Source organism: Lithobates pipiens, unplaced genomic scaffold (assembly GCF_037356315.1).
Source record: "Lithobates pipiens isolate NorthernLeopardFrog02 unplaced genomic scaffold, aLitPip1_a1.2 Scaffold_13, whole genome shotgun sequence".
Classification (NCBI taxonomy): Eukaryota; Metazoa; Chordata; class Amphibia; order Anura; family Ranidae; genus Lithobates; species Lithobates pipiens.
In genome coordinates, this window is record NW_027507718.1 from 335,056,792 (window position 1) to 335,062,791 (window position 6,000).

Consider the following 6,000-nt stretch of genomic DNA (forward strand, 5'->3'; position numbering starts at 1 on the left):
TCAGCATGATAACTTCTGAGAAGTTCTCCATCAACTGCGGTAAATCCAGCCTAAATTCTGTGTCGGGGAGGTTGCTATAAATAGATCAGCAGAGAGCTAAACTATTCACAGAACAGCTCTGAGAGTCTCTGCCTATGTGCCTTTCCTCCAATCAGTTGCCTTGGCTGTGTGCCCAGACTTCACTTACAGTGCTGAACAAGAAGAGAAAATCTCTAACTCCATCTGAACTTTCTAAAGAATATATAAAGCTGAAGACAGTAGATATACATGTAAAACTTATGTAGGGAAATTAGTTTCATCCCTGTGTATCATCTGAGGCTGTTCACTTCACTGGGTATATGTGAGGGTTTTACATCCTCTTTAACTAAATAAAAACATTTTTTTTGTTCTGACAAGAAAATCTATACAAAACCACCATAGATTCCCCTTAATTAATAGCTTAAACAGGAACCAGAGGAATGCGCTGCTAAGTGAAGAATGTCATGAAAAATGTATCATTCTAACTCTACTCTTAGTAAAGCGACTTTATTCATATAACACATTTCCTAAATTCAAGCAACATCATAAGTGAAACCAGTATCGTTATTTGTGCCAATCAGTGGCGGGCCGTGACCCCCCTAATCCATGCACCCAGTCCCTAATCTACATGCAGGGCACAGGGTGCATGGATTTCAATTGATTTTTTTCATTTTTTTATTAGAAGCACACGATTAGAGCCTGAGACTATAATTGGCTTAAAAAAGGGTGGGCAAAGCACTGTGCCCTGAGTACACCCTATTGTGTGACATTAGCAAATTAATATTCGTTAACCACATGCCGACCAGCCGTCGCAGTTGTACTGCTGCAGAATGGCACGGCTGGGCGAAACAACGTTATGTAAAGTCGCTTCGCCCTGTGGCCAAAAGGGGGTGCGCGCCCGGAGGTCTTGATTACTCCCACGATCGCCGCTGAGACAATTAGAACCCGGAGCTGTGTGTGTAAACACACAGTTTACAGTTCTCTGAGGGGAGAACTGACAGGTTGTCTGTCCATACAGAGTATGAACAGACAATCTGTTATCTTCCCTGCACAGTCCCCACCCCCCTTCAGTTAGAACACAAACTAGGGCACACTTAACCCCTTCCCTGCCAGTGAAATTTTTACAGTAATCAATGCATTTTTTATTGAAAAAAATGTGTCAAAATTGTCTGACATGTCTGCCATAATGTCGCTGTCATGATAAAAATCGCAGATTACTACTAAAAAAACAAATTAATAATAAAAATTCTATAATTATATCCCTTTTTTGCACAAACCAATCAATATACGCTTATTGCAATTTTTTTACCAAAAGTTTGTAGAAGAATACATATCGGCCTAAACTGTGGAAAAAAATTTTTTATATATATTTTTGGGGGATATTTATTGTAGTAAAAAATAATGCGCTTTTTTCAAAATAGACGCTCTTTTTTTGTTTATAGCACAAAAAATAAAAACCGCAGAGGTGATCAAATACCACCAAAAGAAAGCTCTATTTGTGGGAAAAAAAAGACTTAAATTTTGTTTGGGTGCAACGTCACACAACCATGCAATTGTCAGTTAAAACAACGCAGTGCTGAATCGCAAAAAGTGCTCTGGTCAGGAAGGGGGTAGAATCTTCTGGGGCTGAAGCGGTTAATGTCTTCCTGTTTCTCCTCCCGGCCAATCAGGAAGCGGGTCCTGAGACCCCATCGGCCATGAGTCCAAAGACCCGATTGGCTGGGAGGAGAAGCGATGGTTGTGACACGGAGGAGAAGGAGGAGGGAAGCCACCGCCGCAGCAAGCAGATCCCTCTTCTTTTACAATGCACACAGCTTTTTTGTTGCCGACTCAGTCTAGGAGCAGGGGAGACAGCAGGATTCCTGTGTTCCAGGAGAAGTAGGAGCTGAAGGACACCTACACCTCGAAGGTAAGTAATCCACTGCTGCTGGATTCTCTTGTTTGCCATTATTGTCATTATTGGATAGTTTCGCATTTGCCGCAAAGGGGAGGTGGGGGGGGTATGTGTGGGGCGGCGGGCTGGAGCGACGGGGGGGTCTGTGGTCAAGTCTGTTTGCCACCCCCCCCCCCAACCAATAGAGCACTGGCCGCCACTGGTACTGATACTGAGCATTTGCACAAATACTTTGATACCTAGAACCGATACTTTTGTTGTGCGATTTGAGCCCATACAAAATGGATGGTCTCAATTCACTCTGCAAAGAATGGCATGCGATTTGAAAAGGAATGTGAGGCGATTTCATTCTGAATCACATGCGGTTTCGCGCACTACTCCTGTGTGAACCAAGGCTTTTCATAGTGACTTTAGCCTGGTTCACAAAGGAGCAGTGTGAGAAACCGCGTGTGATTCAGACATGAATTGCACTGCATTCCTGTTAAAATTGCAATTGATTCTTTGCAGTGCTATTTGAGCCCATTCATTTTGTATGGACTCAAATCGCAGCGCAAGGTATCAGTACTTGGTATCGGCGAGTACTTGAGCACAAGTATTGGAACTTGTACTCGCCAATAAAAAAAATTATCAATGTAACCCTAGTATATTTATATATGCTGAGGGCGCTCCAATTTGGTCACCTGATCGGGTACCAGCGCCGGCTTCAGTGAAGAAAAGAGATCGCCACCAACGGCTGCAGAGCCTGGGTGAAGACGTCACCCATAGGCCCTTCTATGGGGCGTCCCTCCTCTACTCTAAAGCTGGTGCTGGGACTCAATCATGTGACTGGACCGCAGTGCCAGTGCCGGTACAAGGAGTGAGCAGAAAGGAGCGCAGTGTTAATTTGTGTGAAAAGGGGGCACTGGGAGCATCAGATGATTCTCCTGCCTGGCCGGAAGCGGGTGTTATTCTCCTCCTGCTCTGTTCCTTGCTCTCCTTCCCGGTGTTTGTTTAAGATAAGTTACTTTCACTTTGCTCCTCCGAATCATTTCACCCCCTTCATCGCCCTTCCCTCTGTCTGCTCATTTCTCCCAGTACAATCCTGCAACTAGACTCTCCTTACATCGATCTTCCTGCCCATCTCCTCATTCACCTCATCTCTTCTCTTTTTCTTATGATCTCTGGTCTCCCCACAACAAACCTCACTGTAGCCTCCCGATCTCAGCGCTGGATAAGCTGCAGGCACCCTTTCCATTACAGCTTACTTTTTAGCTTTTCCTATTCGGGAACTATCCTGTGACCATCATTCACCTTGCACATTCTTTGCAGCTATTTATTCTGCTCTTTATTAACACTGCAGGGGCTCATTCTCTTTACTGTAGTAACTGGCTTATTTTCACACTGTAAAAGCCAGTCACTGCAATTGCATATATAGAACACCACTGTTTATTTGTGCACCATTTCCAGGGCAATGCAGCCCAGAGGCGATAAACTACAGACATGCTGAACAGGCCCTTCATGTTTTCACTCCTTCCTTATCCCTGATTCCACTTTTTTTTTTCTATTTATAATTCAAATGTTATCACCATAGGCGTGCGCACAGAGTGTGCCAGGTGTGCCTGGGCGCACCCTAATCACCCTGTGCTGCACAGATTTCCCCTGCTGCTTGGCTGCAGAGAAAAGGAACTGTCTCTGCTTCAAAGGTAAGACATCAGGGGTCTGTTTAGACCCTTGATATTCCACCAAAGCCCCCAATGGGGCTCTTAAAAATTTGTTTAAAAAATGTAAAAAATAATAATTAGTTTTAAAAAAAATTAAAAAAAATATAAAGAAATAAAACTTAAATTGTAAAAAAAAAAAAAAAAATTGTCCATTTAACTACTGCTATAGAGAGAGAGAAAGATATATATATATATATATCATGTGCAAGCTAAAATGCTGTTTTTTATTTTCCTTGCATGTCCCCCTCGGATCTACAGCGACTTTACTTTCCGAGTGCACTTTCAAGTGCATTTGCAGTGCAAAGTGGATTTTCCTTTAGTAAATAACTCCCATTGTGTCTGAGCTATGGGGTGCACACCCTAATGCAATACTCTGTGCATACATACGGTTATCACCCAGGGGCCAGTTCAAACTAGTAGCGGTGCAAATTTGCTGCAAATCCGCACCACATCTAATTTCTGTTCATGCAAACTGATTATGCAGTAATATTACCCCCTCACCACCTGTCAAACACCAGCAATGATAGACGCACATGGTATCAAGCCCTTTCAAGCCCCTTCCTCCCTCAGTCCCAGTTCACACTGGTGTGATGCAGGGAACCCTAAACATTCAGTGCCGGTTCCCGCATCGCAGACTGATTCACACTGACATCTGCGAACCACTGGGAGTGTCAATGTTCAGTTACAGACACCCCCAGATTGGTTTGCAGATTGCAGTGTGAACTGTCAAATGGTGCAGAAATCGGATCGCATAGTTGTGAGCACCCATGTGATCCACTTCCAGTGCGGATCAAAAAAAGGGTCCTGCACTATTTTGGTGTGAATACAATGCAATTTCAGTCATACAAACTGTATGGCTGAATTCACATCGCACAGACATCGCATGTGATGTGCACAGCAATGCAGTGCAAATTACATGCGATGTCTGGCATCAAACCAGTGTGAACCCAACCTCAGAGCCCCACTACAGTCTTTTAGTTCCATGCACCTTCAGAGCCCAGCTTCCCAAACCCACTGAAATAGTTGCCAATCAGTCTGATAGTGACACTGCAGCATTTTTTTTTTTGCTTTCATTGCACCACGAATGGAAGGCCATATTTTCTTTTTAGTGTGATACCACTGATGCAGGGACATTTTTGTCTTTGCCACAATTAGACCCATATGTGTGCATCAATTTTAAACTCTACATTACATAAATTGGTCCCAATCTCTCCTCCATGGGGGGTGATATTGGGGTGATGGTGGTGGTGGGGCAGTTTGCAAACTTCACCCTGGGCACTGAATGACATTGTCCTGGCACTGCGCAGTGCCCTCAGTATGCAGATCTTTCTTTTCATGGGGTAAATAGAAAAGGTATAGGATGGGGGTAAAAGTGGATTTAAGTATGGTTAGTGTTTGAATGAACTTCTACTTTAAAAGTCATATTATATTTAATATTATATAGCCATTTGAAAGCTGTATAAAATTTTAATAAGGCCTATGATGTAAAATAATGTCAATGTAATAAAATAATCAAATCAAATTAGTGACAGAAAATACCACAACATCTATCGCCACACTGATAACTCAGTCACATTAATTATTGCATTAATATGATTGTCTATTATATATAGCTGTATTTTACAAAGAAACATTTCAGTGTTACGTCTTTTTTTAAACAGGAGGTTTAACCTAAGCTATTGTGGTCTATTGTGGTCTTTACACAATAGGCTTTTTACAACAAACAAGCATATACAAAATGTGAAGAGGAGCTTAAACTACCACCTGCTGGCTGGAAATGAGAATATAAAATATTACCTGTGGAGACAGGGGAGGTGATACCCTCGGAGCTCCACCTCCCCCCCCCCCCCTTCCCTTTTCCTTTCTCTTATTTCTTCTTCCTTCTTCCTCCTCCTTGACCCCCTCTCCCCTCCCTCCCTTCTCTTCTATACCTTTACCCCGACTCTCCCCCCTCCCCAGCTGTTTTCCCCTCTTCTGTTCCTGTCCTAACTGCCAGGATGATACCTGCCCACATACACATCTGCATTTATGCATTAGCTTCAGTGATTGACTGTTTCCCCCACTTCCTACACTAAATGAAATGACCGAGATGACCCCCCCCCCCCCCACACACACACACACACACAACTTCACCCGACTTTAAGGACCCACCCCTTCCATACCTACTCAGATATGGATGGATATATCCAGGTAAACCAGGAGCTGCCCCTGCAATAAGCCCACACCTTAGAGGCTGGGGCAAGGGTGACCGCTCTATGTACATCTACTCGCAGACCATGAGTGATTGTGGGGACTTTGGTTAGTCTATATGTGTTGCTATGTTCTCAAAAGCAATATTGTATACCATTTCTGTACTTGATGTTCACTCACCTTCTGTTTGTATAAAAA